Here is a 23,528-nt window from a genome sequence, read left to right on the forward strand (position 1 = left end):
CAATATTAAGGGAGTCAAAATTGACAATGGTTATTTAGAAAAATGTTTAAATTTAAAGATTGTGCCAAAAGGGCTTAGATTTTTTTAAACTACCTTTAGGAGTACAGCTTAGTGAATCTGTGCAGTATGAATTTAACAATTTGTTTGACTCCTTTGGATTTGAGTTTATTAAGCTTCTTATGAAATACAATGATGAAAAGATTGGGAGTTTGATGGTTGAAATTGAACAACTACATAATGACATTACCCAGGACCCCAATTTTCCTTCTTGGCAAGAATTATTCAACAAACAGTTTAGAGTAGCAAAATCCAAAGCGTATGATATATATAATAGGAAGTTGGACAAATTAGAATGAGATTTAGAGGCATACAGAATACAAAGGGTATATATTTGGCCCCGTAGTAAACAGAATAGGAAGAATATCACTGAGCCACATTATGTGACTAACAGGGATAGGAACACAAGAAGAGAAGAGGATGAAAATTTTCAAGGAGGAAGGTTCCATCAAGCACCCATACACCGCAGAAGAAGATAGATACGAAAGAGGGAGTTCCCCCTAGTAGTATTGAGATGTATGGACCATTGGAGAACCCGAGTTTGATGACCAAAGAAACAGATGACAGGAATAAGGAACCTATTGACATTGAGGTTAGCAAAGGTAGAAAAGTTGTTATTCATTCGTATTCGGGTTTTAAAGTATACAATTTCACTGATGTGTACATTACGGAGGAATTTTTTTCCTTGTTTAGTAAGGGAATGAAATTCATTCCTACAGCTAGATTCAATGTATTTGATGTTATTAAGGAAGTGAAACTATACTGTCGTAGGTTACAGTTAGCACTTCAATTTAACAATGTTAAAAATGAAGGCTCCCCCAATAAATTGGCTAGAAAAAGTGCATATATACCAGTTACTAATGTGCAGGTGAGTAACTATGAATGGATGGTATGTAAGGATATTTACAACTTGTATAGGAGCATACGGAGGGACCCATGGTATGACACTCTTTTTAATGACAATCTTACGAAGGGTGAGAGATGGTGTTTGGACAAGGTGGTTGCAAATAGTGAAATTAGGATAATGAAACCGGACAAAGGGGGAGGTTTAGTGATATTTGATACCAACACTTATTGTAAAGCCATACAAGATATTCTTTTTAATTCAGGTAACTATGAAGTGACATCTATTAACCAGATCCATATAGGATATCATAGAATAGATTTGGTTATTGAGGAATTTTTGTTGGATAATCGCATCACGAATGAAGTGTATGACTTTATTAGAACTGAGCATCCATTATGTCTAGAATTGTTGGTATCCCTAAAATTCACAAAAATGTAGAAACCCCCCCCTTTAGACCTATAATATCCGGCTCAAAATCCAAAACATTCAACATAGGGGTCGCTATAGACCATTGGTGTAAACATGTATACCTCAATGTTTCACACTTAACGAAAGACTCTTGGGATTTCCTTAGTAAGTTAAAACACGACATATGGACACCCAATATGATTTTTTTAACTATAGATGTTCAGGAATTGTTTTCGTGTATTCCTAACACTATAGGACTTGAATATTTTGAGAACAGTTTGAAAAAACATTCTAATCTTACTTGGGACAAAATATGCCTAATTCTTGACATGATGAGACTTGTTCTCTCACACAACTATATCGAATTTCAGGGAGAATACTTTAAACAAATTCGAGGGGTGGCAATGGGAGCCTCTTGTGCCCCCATTTTTGCGAATCTTGTCATGCTTGAATGGAAGGAAACATTTGTCTTATCTAGTGAATATTCCAAAAACATTGCTTTGTATACACGTTTTTTAGACGATCTTTTCATCCTATGGAAAGGACCAGTAGAGGACATACCTAGTTTCATATCTTATTTGAACAGTACCACTTGTTTTCTTAGATTCACTTACAAAGTGGAGAAGCTAGGGGATACCATATTTGGACACATTTATTAGCAACACCAATGTAGGTTTCCAGTCTAAAATCTATAGGAAATCCACTTTTTCTAATGATTATATACAATATGGCAGTTGCCATCCACCTTACATTTTTAAAAATGTACTGAAGGGACAATGCATTCGTGTTGCACGTATGTGTTCTACAAGACAGGTTATGGAAGAACAGATGGGGTTAGTAGCTGGGATGTTTTTGGCTAGGGGGTACCCTGTGCCTATGGTGGAAGATGTCACCAATTATGTGAAGAGATCATGGGGGAGAAAATATCTTCCGTTATTAGGAAGTACATTTGTTGGTCACACCGAAAAGGAAGTCATGAGAAATGGTAGAAATGTGTGTGTGATTATGTTCAACCCCTACTCCAATTTGGTTAAAGAGATTTTGAAAAGACATTGGGATGTATTCTCAAGTATGGATGATATTGCTATGGTGCTAGGAGATCATCCTGTAAGTGTATTCAAAACCTCATTCAATCTCAAAAGAATTATAGAAGGTGGAATGAAGAAGAAAAAGGGTGGTAGGAGTACACAAGATGAACATACCAGTAAATGTGGTAGTTGCAAGTACTGTCAGTATATTAATGTCAATAGGATTACTAAACTGGCCAATAACAATAGAACCACATGTTATGGTAAAAAAGGGAACTGCAACACTATGCGGGTGGTCTATTTGGCTTCTTGTTCCGGTTGTCAAGCTTACTACATTGGTAAGACGGAAAGGAAGCTGAAAACTCGTATATACGAACATCTATATAAAATCAAAAAAGGGGATACGAAAAATGCACTAAGCAAGCATATTAGTGAGAAGGGATCCCATCACGGTTTTATTTTCAAAATTATCGACCAAATTGGGGTGAGTGACCATGGGGGGAATTGGAAGGTAGGACTGTCATGTTTGGAAACAAAATGGCAGATAATGTGTGATGCTACTTCTTGGCCAGGCCTAAACGACAGCATTAGTATAAAACCTTTTCTCCTATTAGATAGGGGTTAAACACACATTATTAGTATTTTTAGTATTTTTAGTAGTTGTAGTATTGTAATCTCCTTGTGTGGCACAGATGTTATTAGTTGTGCACTATAGTTTTGAAATCCATATAGTATGTATGTAATACCAATAGCATGAACAAGTATAGGAATTTCCACTTTTTAACAATTTGTGAGTTTCTTGTGAACCACATTTTGTGAGGTTGTTGTAATAATATTTAAAATACGTTATGGAAACAACATAATATTCTTTGATATACTCATGTTTTAGGGGTATAGTGTATTTAGTAGGACCTACATCTATTTAAAACATATGATTAACTTATATTACATTTTTCATAGTATTTTTTATATTGTTATACAGTAGATTCTTTAGAAGGATTTTTAAATTGTTTTATTTATTTACACAAGTGTTATTGAGTGTATGAAATTATGTAAATAGTATTGTAAGTAAATATATATTAATTGGGTTTTTTTGGCGCCAAATCTACTATAAATATGCACTTGAAACTTTGTAATCATTGGTTCTGAAGAAGTCTACCTTTGGTGGATGAAAGCGCTAAACCTGTGCTTGCATTAAACCTGTGTTCACACAAGATCATGGAGTGGATTATTGAAACTTTCAGTATATTACTATCGTGTATTTGGTGAAGGTAGTTGCTTAACACTGACTGCATTTGGTGAAGGTAGTTGCTTAACACTGCCTGCTCGAGCTACTGTGGTCCAAGCGGGTCTTTTGGTGATTTGGTACTTGTATTCCAAAAATCAAATATAAACACACTTCTGTATGGAATAATCAAAACTTCATAACCCTCAAGACAAATCTAACCAGATGGAAACACTATAACTACAACCAAAATAAATCCCAAATAAATCAACCCCAGTAGCCATTTAAGCCAGGTTTATATAAAGCACCCAAATTTGTAATCCATAATTTTTCCTTTTTATCCAATATCTTATGTTTGGCTATGTCCATTAAACAAGATCCAACAACCACATCAGTATAAAATGGGCTGTATGATGTTCAAGTTTATGTTTATATAGGGCACTTCTAGGTCTTTTACAGTTAATATAACTCAGATGAGTTGCTATCCTCTTTTTAAAAGACCTAGAAGTTTGGCCCACATAGAAGGCACCACATTGGCATATAACCATGTAAATAACCCATTCTGTTTGACAAGTAATCAAGTGTCTAATTTCAAAGAATCTTGATATATTGATCGAAGTAAAACACTTTGTTCTAGATATAACTTTACAATATACACAGTTGCCACAAAACGTGCTTCCTTTCAACCCATCTTGTACAGGATAAAAGATCTTTGTTCATTTTTTTATATCAAGACAAAACCTCACCAATATTCTTATTACGTCTATAACTACAAGAACATGTTTCTCCTAAATATCAGTTCAACAAATCATCAGATTTTAAGAAGTGCCAATGCCTAATTATTATTTGTTTGATTTTAAAGGTGTAACAAATCTAATTTTCGGTACGTCCTAAACTGAAACCTCAATGCTATCATTCTGTGAGGTATATAACAAAGATTCTCTTCTAAAATGTATAGCCCTATCACAAACAGATTTTATGTGAGCTTTATTATATCCCCTCTCAATAAATCTATCCCTCATTTTGTGGGCCTCATCAGTATAATTTTGATCATTACTACAAATGCGGAGCAATCTTTGAAACTGTGCCATCGGTATGTTATCAACCATATGCCGGGGATGATAGCTACTTGCTTCAAGAAGGGCATTTTTAGTGAATGGTTTCCTAAATAATGTTGTAACCATAGTCCCATCTAACACTTTCGTCACATTCACATCAAGGAAAATCAATGGTAAATGGTTCTATTCTATCTGTGAACTTTATACCAAACTCATTTGAGTTCAAGTATTCGACAAAAACCTGCCATTCATCCAACATGCTAGTCCATATACCCCAACAATCATCTAGAAAACAGTGCCACATGTTAAGATGTTTTTTATGCACATTCTTATCATCATAAATCAACCGACATGCAATAAAGCCCATAAAGAGATCCACATATATTGGGGCAAACACTGTACCCATTGCTGTACCACTCAACTGCAAATAGCAGTCATTACCAAAATAGAACACATTATGTTGTAATACCAGCTTTTCCATCATGACAAGAAATTTACAATGTTCGACTGAATATTTCCCATATTCATTGAGCCAATATCTAACTGCTGTGATGCCACCTATATGCGGAATACTAGTATAAAGAGATTGGATATCAAGGGTACACAAATAAGAATTAACCGGAACTTGTAGACTGCCCATCAATCTAAGGAACTCATTAGTATCTTTCAATCAGGCTTGAATCAAATTGAGTAGGGGTTTCAACTGATATTCTAAATGCATAGAAATAGATTCAGTTAAAGAACCCCTACCCGAGACTATAGGTCTACCAGGAGGGGGCACTGTCATTTTATGAATTTTGGGTAGGATATAAAAATGTTGATATTTCAGATTGTCCACCACAAGTTCTTTGTATAGATCATAAGAAATTACCCCCCTTTCTTTATAAGAAAGAAGTACACCATCTATCTTTCTTTTAAATTCTTTTGTGGAGTCATAAGATAACTTACTATAGAACTTGGTATATCCCAGTTGTCTGTATACTTCATTGGAGTATTCAGAAGTACTCCATAAGACAGTAGCCCCCCCCCCCCCATCAGCACCAACTACTATCACATCTTTGTTGTCCTTAAGACTCTTAAGTGCTTATCTCTCCTTCAAATTAAGGTTAGAGCCATGATGTTTGAATATATTTGCCTGATGGCTATGTAGGTCCCTTAGAACCAATTCTTCAAACAATTTTACCTTAGTATCATAGGGAGGATTAAAAGTAGATTTCTTAACCTTAAACCCCATAGATGAAGTGCAACTACTGTCCATTTTAACATAAAAGTGTTTTAAATTCAACAATCTGCAGAATCTTTTCAAATCAACATTGGTGTCATATTCAGAAACAAAACTGGAAGGTACAAATTTCAACCCTTTATTCAGCACACTTTTTTCATCTGTTGTTAATGCAACATTAGACAAATTAACTATCAAATCAACATTACCAGAGCCTTGAGTTATATTGGCATTTTCAACATGTCCCTGAATGTCTTTTCCACCACTTCCATTCTGAAATCTAGTTGTTTTTCGATGGTTACGTCCCCCCTCGCCTAAAGGGTCTACTTTCCCTTTAATTGTCTTGGGTAAAGGTGATGTTTTTTCAAAAGTGTCGCCAAAGTTGTTCTCAGTGTCTGTACTTGGTGGGTTAGAGGAAATCTCTGAGGCACTCGAATCTGTATATCCCATGCTACGTGCTGTTTTTAATATAGATTTCCCCCTCTTTCATTTTTCACAACCAGATCTATTTTCAGTTCCAAAAAATCTTACAGCCCTTTTCGTTTGTTTCCACGAAAATGCTGTATCATTCTTGAAATTACTCAAGTCCCTACTGAGTTTTTTAAGTTTGCATGTTTTAAGCTCTTTATCAAAAAAATTAATCTGTTCTACATACATTTCATAGAATTTTTGATATTTACCATGTTTTTCATATTGCTGTACATTCAAAAGAGCAGTATGTACTTTAACATTAATGTCTAACAGCGTTTTATCATAATGTGAAGTCAAACGTTCAATAAACATTTTGGATGCAGTATTTTGTACTAACCACCACTTAAACATGAACTCAGTGTCCTCTTTCCCTACCCCTGGTTCAACGTAAATGCATAGGCCTCACGGAGCAATGTTATTCCCTACGTATGCCTTTAAAAGTTTGATGTGCCACATTGTAGATCGAATTTTTTTAGTACATACCATTAAATCCTTAAATGCACGTTCCATTTCAATCCTAATATTCACCTCACATACAGTCCCAATCAATTCGCACAGTCTATGGCCTTCATACCACGTATTGTCATCCTTATCTGAAGATAGATTCCCAATGTAAGTCTACAAATCACCATAACCAACTGCCATGACCGAATTTCACTCCTTACTCAAAAAATACAATAAAGAAAATGTAAAACATCCAAAGTATAACATGCTTTGAAATACAGCACTCAATTAGTAGTAAACACATCCACGTATAATGGAAGGTGCTCAGTTCAATAAATACCACCAAACAAGAAAACCAGCACTCAACACAACAAAGCTTCTTAATATAGATATTCCTATAACAGGCAAAAAAATTAGTCTGGAGACACTTAATCCAAGAGCTAAATAGCTCTAGTTTACTGGTTCATCACCCTCAAGGCAGTGGAAAAACGGCAGCAGAATGCAATGTAACAACAGGCGTCCTCAGTGTATAATGACCATCAAGCAATCTTCAGTTTAAATAGAGGACAAGGCAAAAAACAGAACTGCATTTAAAGATATATGCATACATATTACCTTCACCCAGTATTAAACATATTTAAATATATTTAAACATAATATACCCAAAATAAATATACAGATACATGTATAGTATGGATTACTAATTTGGGTGCTTTATATAAACCTGGCTTAATTGGCTATTGGGGTTGATTTATTTGGGATTTATTTTGGTTGTAGTTATAGTGTTTCCAACTGGTTAGATTTGTCTTGAGGGTTATGAAGTTTTGATTATTCCATACAGAAGTGTGTTTATATTTGATTGTTCACCATTGAATTGCTTTATATACGTCTAGTATATATTTAGGATAGTTGCCTTATCCAGGTTTAACTATTGTTATAGTTGCCTTCTTTTCTTCTTTATTTAGTATTTATAAGGGTTTATATATATATATATATATATATATATATATATATATATATATATATATATATATGTGTGTGTGTATATTTATTTTGGGTATATTATGTTTAAATATGTTTAAATATGTTTAATATTGGGTGAAGGTAATATGTATGTTTATATCTTTAAATGCCGTTCTGTTTTTTGCCTTGTCCTCTATTTAAACTGAAGATTGCTTGATGGTCATTACACACTGAGGACGCCAGAGGGCAAAACCAGATACCGGTCTGTTGTTGCATTGTATTCTGCTGCCATTTTTCCACTGCCTTGAGGGTGATGAACCACTAAACTAGAGCTATTTAGCTCTTGGATTAAATGTCTCTAGACTCATTTTTTTGCCTGTTATAGGAATATCTATATTAAAAAGCTTTGTTGTGTTGAGTGCTGGTTTTTCTTGTTTGGTGGTATTTATTGAACCGAGCAGCTTCTATTATATGTGCACCGAAGATTTTGGATGTGTTTCTATATATATATATATATATATATATATATATCACACACACACACACACACACACACACACACACACACACACACACACATATATATATATATATATATATAGAGAGAGAGAGAGAGAGAAATTAGCAAGGGGCGTTGAGGCAAGGAGAATATGGTGTTTTTTCCCATTTTTAGTTTGAATTCTGCATGCACAAAGGTTGATGCAGAGTGCATATGCAGTAGTGTGTTGATATTCTTGTTGTTCGCATTTGGAACATCAATGTTTGGGTCTTTTGCTGAAATTAAGTACATATACATGTATATATATATATATATATATATATATATATATATATATATATATATATATATATCTCGATGTGTAAAACATTAATCCACACAGCAGTTAAGAACATGTGTAAAGTACTTACTTGTGATTTCAGCACAGTTGTCCCACTGTGCTGCTACATTTCCTGTTATGATTGCCCTGGTACCCATTTCTAAGGATGTACAGCTAATATAGCTCTTTCCTTTTGCTCCCACAATGCGCACTGCCACATATCATGCTAATGCAGACTCGAATTTGGACTCAGTAAGCAGAGTTATATGTAAATGTTCACGTTTGCAATGCAAGAAATCGTGAGAAAAAATAGTTTATGTCATAAGAAGAAACATCACCATTAGACTAAATGGTGCTCTGTGAGCCAGTCATTTTATGGCTTCAAAATTAAAAGATATTACCTAGTTTACCCCAACACAGCCCTATACACACTATCACTATACTCAGATGTACTATTTAGTTATTTTAAAGAACCTCACAACAGTAAAGCCAAAAAAAATCATATAATAAAGATGAACACCACAAATATAATCAACAGAAACAATGCAGTAATAATGAAAATATAATATAATATAATATATATATTTATATATTTATTTTATAATATAAATATAATATAGCAAGAGGGGAAGCACATTCCCACATGCACACACATTCAGCTGCACACCTTCGCCCATACCACACTCACCTAACTATGACAACTGCACTGCTGTGCAGCTGTGGTGAAAAGGCAAACACCCAGAACAGTCAAAAGAACATACCCACATGCATCACTACCACTCATACACAGGTACCACTCATCATCAGCCCACCCCCCTTCTCCTATTTTCTGAATGGGGCCGGGGTGTTGTGTAAATATTTGCCATCTCCTTCAATTCAGTGTCACTCTCCTAACTTATTCTGCCTGACCATCGCAGATCTTCCCTCACCCAATCCATCTCTTTGTTAGACATTCTTATTTCTCTTGCTTTCTTTGTCAGATGTTCTTCACCAGTTCATCTGCTGCTTTCCTACACATGAGGAGCAAAGTTCTGTGAAGAGTAAAATATGACCAGATTCATCAAGAAAAGATGATAAAACCACTTTACATACTTGAAAGAAAAGAAAGACAGAGGGAAGGTGAAGTTAAGGAAATGAATGGGGATGTAGGCCTGCGTAGTAAATACTTTTCCTCAGTAATCCTAGCTCAAGAGAATGGGTATGTAACATAACCACCTAGTAGGATTCAGTCCTTTCAAAGGAAAAGGTTCTGAACTCTGGGCCACTGACATAGGTTCATAGGTTCATAGGTAGGTACTAGGCTATCTGCCCAAAGGCATTTATAAGCCTAGTCAGAATGTGTTGGCTTTCGCCACCCCCTTAGATTAGTTCCCTGTGCCTCTGTCCAGCAGAGCCACTGAAGTGATCCCTGGGGTAAACTTTCTGTTTCCCATCCACTTGTCAAGGTTTCTCTTGAAGAGTGTTAGTGAGGAGCTCTGCCTAATGTAGATTGGAATCTTGTTCCAAAGCATGGGAAGTCTCTGGGACAGGAATCTATCCCTCCAGCACATATTATTTATTGTTGTGGTGAGGTTTAGATCCCTAGAGAGTTTGGCTTGAGGGGAATAAGGTTTTCTTTAGGTGGAGCACGTCCATCAATTCTGGGTTGGACATGGCGTTGTATGTCAGGCAGAGATCACCTCTGAGTAGTTGGCATGCAACCGAGTATAGCTGGAGTTTCTTCAATCAAGCTGCATAGGGCATCTGTTTGAGGCCAGTGATCCTCTTGGTGAGGTACTTCTGTGGTCTTTCCAGCTGTTGCAGGTGTCTTGTAAGGTACATCCCAAATGAGGCGTTGTACTCTATGATGGGTCTGATGAGTGATGAGTAGAGGGGCACAGTGACCTCTTTTGATATGGATGCGAACCCTTTTTTGATTAGGTGGGCCATGTAGAAGGATTTTCTAACCACTTTGGCAATGTGATTATCAAAGGTGAGATTACCATCTACTTGGGTTCCCAGATCCCTTATTACATCTTCCATATTTAGGGGACTACCACCTATGTGGTAGTTTGTGGGTACTTTGTTTTTTCTAAAGGGGATGACTATGCACTTTTTGGCATTTAGCTTGAGGCCATGATTTTGACTCCAGGTATCTGTCTCAGCGAGACCCTTTTGGAGGATGTCTCTGTCAGCCAGAGAGTCAATTATAGCCCCTAGTTTGCAGTCGTCTGCGAACTTGGTCAGCTATAGTCCTCCTGTGCTTGCCTGTACCTCTGAGAAGTATATGCCAAACAAGAGGGGTCCCAGGACTGAGCCCTGGGGAATGCCACTTGTAACCGGTTTAGAGTCGGATCTAGCTCCCACAACTCTCACCATGTGGGTTCTGTCCGTGAGCCAGTTGGCAACCGAAAAAATGATCTAAGTTTAAAAATATATGAAAATGTATTATTTATTTATTTATTTATTTATTTATTTATTTATTTAACATTTGTTGACCGGGCTAGTCTAACTGGATATATGTCCATTTTCAGTAGAGGCCCGGGGAGAAAAGCTCCAAAAGAACAGACAATTTAAAACAAATCAAAGGACAAGAAGAAATACATAATAGTTTAAAAATGTTAACAATACAGCTAAAGTAAAAGGAAAACCTCATTCCTTTAAATCTATAAAAAAAAATATATATATTTTTTTTGTTTAATGTTTAAAAAATGTTTAAAATCAGTAAATATTTTCATGTTAAATCTATATTGTGATGTTAATACACAGTTATCTCCTAAAGACTAGGGACTTGCAACTTCAAAATGCTGTTAATAAACACATGATCATTAAACCCTAAAGTTTGGAAAGCATTCAACCAAAACTGACTGTGCGACTTCCATGCTACATGTTTATCTTCCCAACAGCCTCCCTTGTCAGGTTTTGGTGTTCTTTCCAAAATAAAAAAAACACTATTTTAAAATCTGCACATACCCTGGAGTATCTATTCCGTCCATTGGCCCTATCATTTTTTTTTGGATTCCAGAAAAATGTTCCTATTTTCTGGCATGTAGCACTTACTCAGTTTTTCCCACATAAAGTACAGGCCAGGATAGATACACAGAAGGTTGACCATCCCTGCATGTGATTATCCCTGAATGTTTACACTATCAGTTGTGTATCTCATTGTGAGTACTTCCCACATTTGTTTCATACCAGAATTTGTCTCATTTTGAACATTACCTGCCAGCACAGTCGTTCTCCAGTACAGCCTTTAGATTATGGTTCTTGTGCACTAAGGTAGGTTTGGACCCTGGTCTGGCAATCAGGCCTACCAAACTCAAAACACCTGACCCTTTTTTCATGACAGCTTTTTAATATTTCCAGTCCTTGAGTTAAATGGCAAAACCGTAGCCCTTGTGTACCTCTCATCAAGTTACTTTCCACAGCCATAGGATGAATATCCTGTGCCTAGTTCAAAACTGGCACAAATTTAAGAAGTCTTTTTTCCTTAATCTCATTGCTAGACTAACCCTTCTCACTAAACATTTTTTTCCCAGCAACTGAAACCCCTTGAGAAATATCTCATCGTTGTCCCCTTGGGGCAACTAGAGAAGTGTGGGTAAATGTTTGAAAGAAAACAACTCTTATAGAGGACACCAAAACATGACAAAATATAAATGACTGATTATAGCACATCCACGCAGGCTTTAACTGGGCACTGATCCAGCTATAGATAGTAAGGTTCACCCCTGGGTCCCAGTGAAAATGCATCATAATCTGGAGCTCTAAAACCCATTCAAGAATAGAAGTAATTACGCTTGTCTCAGCTGAGAAATACCCACTTGAGGAAATGAACTTATGGTGACAGCCTTTTCAGTGAAGAGCCAAGCTGTCATCTCACACTGATGAGACTGAGGAAGATGATGAAGCAGAGTTTTACAGATTGCCCACCATCCAAAAAAGCATGGCTGGCCAGCAGGCCATTGCTGAGATCTCTCTGCACAGGAAAGCTGCTTTCTTTTAACATTCTGATAACAAGCATAAAGGTCATCTAGATTGTCTGTGACTCCAAAGACCCTCACACCTCTAACAGTATTTCAGCATTTATCCATCTCACCACAGAGAGTGCAGATCCAAGTCATACCATGGCTTAGGTGCCTTGAGCATGAGAGGACATACATGACCTGGAGCGATCAATTCTAGATTAGGGCAATAATCTGGCCTAGTCAGAGATCAGAGCATAGGACTGGCTGTACAGTTCTCCAAGAAAAGTTGAAGCAGTGTAGAAGAAAGTAACCTTGCCATCATTTTAGAAGGGTTATGGACCCTCCATCAGCTCAAAATGGGGTGACGAATTCGAAAGTGAAGCAGCAGAAGAGTAAAGTGGATAATAAAGTGGACATACAAGCAGGCTGGTTTTACATCTGAAGGACACGATAAGGTCAGAAACAATTCATTTTCACAGGAGTGAAAGCAAGAGACTTGAAACAATCACTCTTTGATTCCATAACTTTTGCAGAGAACAATCATAGAATGACTTGGATCTACTATCATTAATAGAGTTATAGTTGCCCAGACCAGACCAGACCAGAAAAAAAATGTTAAAACAAAAAAATTATACCATATTTCATGTGCCGTTAAGCTAAACTAAACAACTAAAGCTAAAGTCTGGGGTGAAGTGATGCCTTTACCCGCTTCCTCACTATAACCTACTCCAAGGCTATGTAACTTCAGGGTGGGTTAACAGTGTTCACTAATCCAGTCCAGTGCTTAATTATGAGTTGATTATGCAACTATGGGGAGCAGAACACAAAACAGCAAAATTCATATTAAGAGTGTAATAAGTTATCTGAATCATTAACATGACAAAACTATCTAGATGGATTTTGGAAGTGTATTTATTTTCCTTCATTGCCTTGGCTCGTGAAACCTTCAAGAAGTGTGGGTAAGTACTAGCTGGCACAGTTTTACACATACACAGAAGTCATAAATGTACCTATTTTCCAAATTAATTAAATATGCCACAACTAATTAGAAAGAAAGATGGAGATACATAGATAACAGTGATAATTATAACTTTTTTCTATGTTAGATAAACAATGTGCACATCGCTGAAGAAGCAAATAACACATAATCCTTACAGTGTTCTCTTCCATAAAATTTGATTATTAAGGCCTTCTGAAAACTGTTGTTAAAATGATACCAAGATTCATTTATTTCTAGAAGCTTTTTATGTTATTCCACTGAGATCATAAATGGTTGTAGAGATGGCTTGCTTTGGTTAGAAGTAGGGGAAACAGGAGTTGATAAGGGTTTTGCAGCGTACAGTCATAAATAGGAATTTGGGCATTTTTCAAATTAGTCAGCAGTTATATCATGATAAGGACAGGCAGTGGGAAGAGGACAAATCTACAGATGCAGATAATATGAAAGTCAGACAGTTTCTGGAACAGTATGCAAAGAGTGGTTTTATATTCAAACTGAGATTGGATAATGCCTTTGCCATTGGCTTTCAGTGTTCAGATGATTTTTAACAGATGTGATAGACTTAGTAAGTTACCGAGGGAAAGGATAGTTCGAGGTTAGGAAAAGATTTAAGATTTGGAAGAGTGGCAACAAACATACTTTTTGCTTTTGTGTAGTTAAGTAAAAGTTGCGTTTCTCTGGGTATTTGGGCTTTTGTGTAAGGAATTTGTAGAAACATGTTTCACATTAAATAAATGCTGTCTTTGTACATTTAAGCACTGTCAGTCATCCCATTTTTAGTAGAAATACCACCAATGGATTTCCGAAGTGTACCAGAACAATAGAATTTCATATTCTAATACTACATTCTTAAGAGACACTGCTATTCAACAGTTAAGTAGTATAATTAAAAGCAAGCAAGTTTATAGTTCACTTGAAGCTTGCCAGAAAATTTGAGGTTTTGCACATTACATGAATGTCAGCATTCTTTCCCAGGAGAATCTTGGGAGCATCCATGGAATACAGCAGGAGACAGCAACTGGACAAACACTAGAATCAGACTAAGAAGAAATGGCAAACAAGTGAAGAGTGATCTTTTTAGAAACAAAGCATATCTTATGCAAGGGTGGGATTTTTTTAATATGCACCTTATGTTCTTAAGTTTTTTTTTCTCTCAATATAATGAACATGCAAACTGAACAAAATAGCAATGTCAGATCAAGCCATTAGTTTCCTACTGTGCTTGTCCTGTTTGCATGCCTGAATAATTCTGGACTTCTAATGAGAGCAGGCTTTGAATGCCTCAGTGACAGATACTGATTGACAGTTTCAAATCAATGTTCCATACGTAACCTTTGATTTCAGTGAAAGCTACCACCTACCCAGTAACAATTCTGCTCATTTAATAATACCTTTCAATCATATAGACATATCACTGCTAAAATGTCAGTGTTTAGATAAGTTATTTCTGTAGGAAAATAATATACTAGAGAAAGGCTGTCATATTTCCTGGGGCAGTGAAGTTTAAAACTAATGAATCTAAATTACTCCTGCTATTCCAACTTTCACCACAGTCAACTTTGACTAAGTGACCAGTTTCTAGAAAAAAAAGAATAAATGAAATCAGTTCATCTCATAGTGACATGCAAACTCATAAGACACAATACCTTCATTACATCTGTTTTCTAGTTTAGATGCAAAAGACACCAAATTTAACCATATGTCTAAAGAGGCCACAACAACAAGGAGCACATATGAACATTGGACACTAGCAGGGAGATTGCTGCAGAAGAATTGAAACACTCTTGAAACCATTTATAAACATAGAGCAAAGGTTAACCATATAGAAGGAAATAACTTAATCATTCAGACATTTACTCTCTGCTGGGAGCTTTTTCTTATCAAGTGTTGTAGGGGAGCCAGAGCCTTTCCCAACAAGCAACGACTGTAGTCAACTTTCTTCTCTGGTATCATGTTGGTGTAAGATTTATGCAGCTCATATCAAGCAACAGTGTTCTTATGCTTCCCTTATCATTTTTCTAGGACTGCTCAGCCCACAGAAGTTTAAACAACTGCTCACCAGGCCAGCCTAAGTACATCTTGCTCAGATTAGTTTCCAAGCATCTCCTTAACTTCTCTTGTGATCACATCGGACACACTTCATGATGTGTATCTAAATATTCTAAACACAGAAGTCAGACTGTTCACTGGACAAAACACTGTGCACGTGGCTTTTACTTCCCGCAGAGTATGACTTTTAAAATTATATTTCTCAGGTAAACTTGAGTATTCTGTATACTCTGTTTACAAAACACCACTAGTAAAGGTTTTGCAGTGAATTTTTGTATAAGATACAATGAAATGTCTAATAAATACTTTTTATTTACACTTACAATTTCTTTCTTACCACACTTAATAAACATGTGAAAAGACACAATTCTGAAAGAAATATAAACTGTTAATCTACAGAGTATGTATGAGTATGGTAAGTAGCAATACACAGCTGCCTGTGTCCCTTAAGTCCTTTGACCCCCCCCCTTTATTATCACCCTGTATTTTCTTTTGAAGCAATACATCAGAAACCTAATAGCCTCTTCATGTAGTAACATTTCTTGGTGGTATTCTTAACTCTTCCAAATTTCCACCTCCCATCCATACACCCTGTCTTTCCTTCTTACATCTACAGTCTGTCTGCCTCTTGTGATGCAGCGTATTTAGTTATGTCTTTACCCAAATTCACCTTCTGTCCTCCAGCATTTATATTCACCCTGCTTGGTACCTTTCCTTAGAGTACGTCTGCGTACCTGCACGCCCCTTGCCATGGTTGTATTCATCTGTGGTATATTTTTGTCTAGCCTGATAACTCTCCCTATTATGGCACTTAGACCAAATGCAGTATTCTAAATGGGGGTTTGATGCCATCCTGTATAACTCAAGGATAAGCAACATTTCTGTGATTTTACATGGAGTCAGGGTGCCACCTCTCGATTTAGAGCCACTCTCCTACCATCTTTGACATTCATGTTGGATTCTCACAAGTCTTCTCTCTCAAAATCCATTCATTGCTTAGCTGAATGTTTTCATTTCCTCTTGTCTTCTTCCTGCCTTTCCAAAGTTTCCTTTACCAAATTGTGTTCTGCTTCCCTGCATCTGTAACCAAACCACAGTAATCTGTTCTGCTTGAATTTCTCTTCAGTTGGGGCTACTTTCTCTTCTGTGGTGATATCCTCATTTATTAAAGTTTCACAGTATGCCTCCTGCTACCCATCTCAGGCAATTCTTCTCCAGCACTTCAAGCTTCCTCGATTGTTCTGCCTTCACTGCCCAGGTCTCTGTGCCATACAGAATCACTAGTCACACCACTATTTTGCACTTCCTGATTTTCAGTTCCTTAGGCATTCATTTGTCACACACACTACCCCTTCTTACTTTCTGACAGTTGGCTGCAGCCCCTCAGATTCTAGCTCTAACCTCCACATTCAGACTTCTCTTCTCCTCATCCACCCCACTGAGATGCTTGAAGCTGTTAGCCTATTCCAGTTTTATATACCATCTCAATGTTCATCTCCTAATTTCTATCATTTGTTGACAAGACCACTGTCATGTCTGTATTGAGTTTCATCCCATGTGCCTACAGTTCTGGATTCTAGTCCCCTATTATATGCTGAAGTTCTTGTACAGAATTGGTTTTAATGCCCCTCCGACTAACTTGCTGATGTATGAGCATGAGTGGCTAAGTGCTGAACACTGACGCACGCCCACTTCCACTGGGAACCCCTCTGAGAGACCAAACACTGCTTGTACTTGTCATTTGGTCCTTTTACATAACCTGCAGACATTCTGCCAAAATTTCTGGGACATTGAATCATCACAGGACTGCCCAAATCAGCTTCCTTGGGCCTTATGTGCTTTTTTTTATCTAGGAATGCCTAGTTGGACTATTTCTTCATCTTCAGTTTCTTCTCCATTATATGTTGCACTGAAAGCATTAGGTCAGGTGTTCTGCACACTGACCTGAATCCAAACAGTTGTAATACTTTTCTTCATGCTGTTGTGCATATTTGTTTATCAATCACTCTCTTCAGCACTTTCATACAGTGTGGCAAGAGTCTGATACGTCTATATTGTACACAGCTGAGTTTGTACATCAACACTAGAATGCTTACTCCATGTGTAATATACCTTGGTCTCCATACTATGATGCTTAGCCTCAGGAGCTATTTCTCCTGTAACACCTCCAATTTACTGACCACATCTGAGCCTCCTGTTTTCCCTGACTTCATCTTCCTTTGTGCATTTCTTAGTTCTTCTAGGGCAGATTCTCCTTCCTCTGTCATTATAAGCTATGCAGGGGGCAGTACAATTTCTGTGGCTTTTTCTTCATTCAAAGATTCTTGGAGTACTTCCTTCTGTCTTTTATGTCTTCCGGACTGCTGAGCAGATTGTTGCTTGAATCCCTTTTTAATGGCATCTACCTAACATCTTCACCTCTCATTGCCTTTCAACTTGATAAGGCTTCTTTCATATGCTGAGTCACTTTCTAGAAGCTGGTACTGGTTCTCTGATACCTTTTCATTGCCACTTCAGCTGCTGCCTTAGCCTGTCTCAGCCCATCAGCATTCTTTCTTAGCTTGTTCATCGTTTGTGTCTCTCACTTACCCTGAACTCCTCCTGACTGAAGATCTGTTCTATCATCTTCACAGCTGATATTTTGAGATACCCCATTTTTCCCTTCTTCTTGATATACTACATATTTGGAGTATTGCCTTGAGCACCTGTGCTTTCACTCTAGCCAACTTCCCAGTGTTCACTGTATACTCTGTTGACTTTAGATTCTTTCTTTACCATGCTGGTTGTGCTCACCAGTGTTTTATGCTGTCAGATTTGAAGTGACAAACTCTGCTCTACACATCTGTTTTTAAATTAATTACAGACTCTTCTTTTCTGCTACAGTGGTATTGATTACTGTGGTTATGATGAAAGACTGTGTCACTCCAAGCCTGAAAGGTTCTGTGGGGCTGTAATCTACATGCATTGGAAAAAGAAGGTGCTTTGGGGTTGTACTGCATGTCCCACCTTTACAGGTTCCTACAGTAACTGAATATGAAACTTGATATACGAATGTAGGGAGATGCCATGAAAAAAAGAACGGGGTGACATAAACCCAGAGCACAGCACCCTTTCCTGTTCTAATGTTGTAGAAATAACATTATTTTGGTTCATGTGTTAATCCTTTTAACAAATATGGACAACTCCTAATGGTGCAAAGAAGCACAAGAAGCATCTTAAATTCATTGTCTCTGGGACAAAAAGCACTGGATGGATTAGAGAAAACACATGGTTTACCTAATTTGTTTCTGATGTGAGTGGCATCCAAAAAAAAAAAGAAAAAGCTAACTGAATTCATTAGTGAGAACTGTTCCTGAAATTATTACCACCACTGCCTGCTTTCTTGGTTTAATGAAAGAACAGTTAATGCTTTAATAAAAATGAGTAATAATGACAGTAAACTTCAGAGAAACAAATCTTCAGTTAGACTACCTTAGACTACCTGCCTAAGGCTTTCTTTAGTTATGTTAGGAACCTGGGTGGTAATTCCCAGACATGCTCAGAATTAGTCCAAAATGACAAAAAATACACTGAACCCACAGACATTGCCAACATCCTAGCTGACAGGTTCAGCGCAAACTCCCCCCCCCCCACCAAAAGGGCAAATATCTATCCCAGCAGAGTGCTGCCCCCTTGACATCTCAGATGCTCAGGTAAGAGCCGCCCTCTCCAAAGCAAAAAACACAGCATCAATGGGACCAGACGGTGTCCCGGGCTGCGTCCTACATGAACTCCAAGAAGAACTAAACCCAAACATAAAACTACTGTTCAATCTCAGCCTTACTATAGGATATGTACACAAAGAGTGGCGTACAGCAACTGTGGTCCCTCTCTACAAAGGTGGTGCCTCAACAGATCCTGGAAACTATCGCCCCCATAAGCCTGACTAGCTTGGTCTGCAAAGCTATGGAAAGGATCATCATGGACCTCATAAATAAAGATATTGGGGACCTACAGACACTGGATCCTACCCAGTTCGGCTTTGTTAAGGGCAGATCCTGCCTCTTGAACCTGGTTGATTTCTTTGAAACAGTGACCAGGGCCATTGACGAGGGGAAGGTGGTCCACACAGCCTACCTGGACCTCACAAAAGCCTTTGATACAATACCCCACTCGGGCATTATAGATAAGCTCACCAGCTTAAATATCAACCCCTATGTCACTAGATGGGTTGCAAACTGGCTCAAGGACAGAACCCACATGGTTAGAATTGCTGGAGCCATGTCAGACTCCAAACCAGTTACAAGTGGCGTCCCACAAGACTCAGTCCTGGGACCTCTCTTGTTCGGTATATATTTCTTGGAGGTACAGGCCAACATGGAAGGACTGTGGCTGACCAAGTTTGCAGATGACTGCAAACTGGGCACCATAATCGACTCTCCAGCTGACACAAGCATCCTCCAAAAGGGCCTCATAGAAACAAACAACTGGTGCCAGAGCCATGGCCTCAAGCTAAACGCCAAAAAGTGTATAGTCATCCCCTTTGGCAAAAACGAAGTGCCCACAAATTACCACATAGGTGGTAATCCATTAAGTACAGAAGAAGTAATTAGGGACCTGGGGACCCAAGTTGATAGCAATCTCTCACTTGACAACCATGTGGCCAAAGTGGTTAGAAAAACATTTTATATAGCCCACCTAATCATGAAGGGATTCACATCTAGATCAGGAGAGGTCATCGTGCCTCTTTACTCATCCCTCGTCAGGCCCATAATTGAGTACAATGCCCCTTTTGGGATGTACCTTACCAGACACCTGCAGCAACTGGAAAGACCCCAAAAGTACCTCACCAAGAGGATCAAAGGGCTCAAACAGAGGCCATATGCTGCCCGGTTAAAGAAACTCCAGCTCTACTCAGTGGCACACCGCCTGTTCAGAGGCGATCTGTGCCTGACGTATAAAGCCATGTCCAACCCGGAATTAATGGACATGCTGCACCTCAGAAAATCAAAATCCCATCGAGCTACATGCTCGAGAGACTTGAACCTCAGCACTGAAATAAATAGGACATGCTGGAGGGACAGATTCATAACCCAGAGGCTCCCTTCACTCTGAAATAAAATCCCAGTCCAGGTTAGGCAGAGTCCCTCATTGACTCTCTTCAAGAGGAATCTTGATGAGTGGATGGGAGATCATAGGTTTACCCCGGGTATCACTTCTGTGTCACTGTTAGACAGAGGCACAGTATACTAACCTCAAAAAGGGCATAGCAAAATTAATTTAAAATGGGTGGCGAAAGCCAAACACATTCTGGCTAGGCTTATAAATGCCCTAGGGCAGATAGCCTAGTATGAACCTTTGAACCTATGCAGATGGATGAGGCCAATTATGTATGTTGCCTTTCTGATGTTGTACTGCATTTAGTGTATCAGTAACCAAACAGGCATGCTTCTCAAAGATTGGACCTACAAAGGACATGTATCTCCTTGTAGGATGAGCCTACTGACATCAGTGCTACAAACTCTGATCTTGCTAATTGCATATTACTTTTCCCAATTTTATTTTAGTTACTGAACCTTCACAATTACAGCCTTTAATGTGCTACATCAACCAAAGTTTAGTTTCCACAGTCACAGTGAAAGCATGAACCAAGAAGGTCAGTATAAGAGGATGATGGCAGGTATAAATTCAATGAATGACATTCATGCAGAATGTATTGCCCCAGGATAGGAAGAGGACAATACCCTTCTATTGGTGCACTAAATGATCACTGCTGAAATGCTTCTCATAGTTCTGGATGCCTTACAGTGAGACACAGGTCTCTCTGCTGGAGACCTGCAGGCAACTAATTTGATGTGGTGTAATATGTGACTCACGGCTCTCATCAAAAGTGTCCACGTGCAGAATTGCCAACATTTGCCACTATGTTTTAACTTTACAGATTATTCTTTCATTCATTTGGTTATTTATAGATGTATTTATTTATTTGTTTATCACTTGTTTACCTGCTTTGTTGACTTAATTCCACTTAATACCTTGATATTCTTGGGAACAGGGGTTGTACTTGGCTAGGCTTGTAAGGGCCCTAGGGCCATTAGCCTAGTAAACTCCTATGATCCTATGATTCATGTTTGTTAAAGAAAATAAAGTAAATATAATATAGGATATCAGGTTGAAAGAAACCATGACCCCACTTAGAAACAGGTTAGCCAGTTAGTAATACATAAATGCAGATGAATGATGGGAACTGTCAAATAAAGGTGGCTGGCTTTTCAAGTTTAACATTTTCAGAGGGTAGAGGACATGATATGGGTACTTATGCATTAATGAGAAGGTGTGAAAGGATTAGGCTGGACAAAAAGGAAGGGTTAGTAGAAGACAGCCTGATCAAGTCATTAATGAAACTCATTTCAACCTTGACATTAGAAAATCCTTCTTCACTCAGAGGGTGGCAAACAAGTAGAATGAGTTGTCATAATTTGCCTTTGAGGATAAGATGATTGCAACATTAAGGAGACTTGAAACACACAGAGTGAGATGAAGAGCAGCTATGAACCAAAACAATGTTGAGGTCTCTCTGAGATATAATAAAACCAATAATCAAAAAAACTCCAAAAGCTGTCCTGGCCATTGGAAAATCCTTTTTTTTCTCAAAGCCCTTTCCGTTTTGAAGAAGTCTTTGTTGAGACAAAAGTGCTTAATTATGTTCTCTACCTTAATGTTTTCAAATGGCCAAGACAGTTGTTGGAGTTTTTTTTTTTTTTTGCTTACTGGAAGAGCAGCTATCCTCACATACTTACAATAATAATATGGTTAACCAGAGAGAGAGACTTGGACACTTATCCAGTCAACTTTTTTATCTTATGCTATTTTCTAGTATGTCTTGTGCTCAGATTACTATACATATACAATTACTTATACATATGATTAATTTCTGGTTATTGTGAATAAATAGTTGATTTACGGAAGTCACTTTATTTAAGGAAAAGGACCAAAAGCATATCTCAGCCTTTATGTCATAATCATATTCCTCTGCGTGCCTAAAAAAGCCCATACAGGACTGCTGCAGACAAGATAATGGCAAGTAGTCACATGACAGATTCAGGATGAATGATGTGGGATCCATGTTCGGGTAATAACTGCAGACCAGATGTTTACATTTATTCAGCTGTACAGAGAGTAATAGCAGAGTTTGCTACAATTGTATGTGTGCCTGACAAAGACTTTGGATCATGGGAAGTAGCACATTTTTGTGAGAGATAATACTAGAGTCTGAGGTGCTGAGGCTGCTCCTACCCTATAGTGCCCAGTCCCTATATTTGATCAATGAGAACAATGACCACATGCTTAACAATGTCATATTTGCTTAGGAAGAGGTATCAGGGTCTCCCAGGGTTGTGTTTGTGACCACTCTTCTTTATGATTTTGATGGACGGTATACCAGGATGTAGCCTAGAGGTGGTATCATTGTTACCTGCAGATTACATTGCTCTTTATGATCTCATCTGAACATGACCTTTAACACTCACTTATGTGACTTGCTAACAATTGCGAAATGGCTGGAATTAGCAACACCATTTCTGAAATGGGTCATGGTAGTATCTGAAAAACATTTTGTTTTCCTGCTTTCAGGTGGAGACAGGGCATGTCCACAATGCTACAGTGCAAGTACCTCAACATTTTTTATGAGTGATGGCAAGTGTTACCATGATCCTGACAGGTGGAGCTGGGTATCAGCTATGTCAAGTGAAAGCTGAACGAACATTTCTCAGTGAAGCAGGAGCTGACTGAATGGACAAAGGTCTTAGTTTATTAACTCAGTCTACTCCCACCACCAATGGTCATGAACTAGGAGTGATACCCAAAAGAATGACATCATGTGTGCAAACAGTTGAAATGAGCTTTCACCTGCAAGGGCACTGGGTTTAGTCTCAGGACAGTCTGACAAGCATAGTAATCCAGGTGAACCCAGGGTAGAATGGCCCCTCCTATAGATGGAGATATGATCTGAC

This window comes from Protopterus annectens, chromosome 2.part0, assembly GCF_019279795.1.
Source record: "Protopterus annectens isolate FY-2018-M chromosome 2.part0, PAN1.0, whole genome shotgun sequence".
NCBI classification, from domain to species: Eukaryota; Metazoa; Chordata; order Ceratodontiformes; family Protopteridae; genus Protopterus; species Protopterus annectens.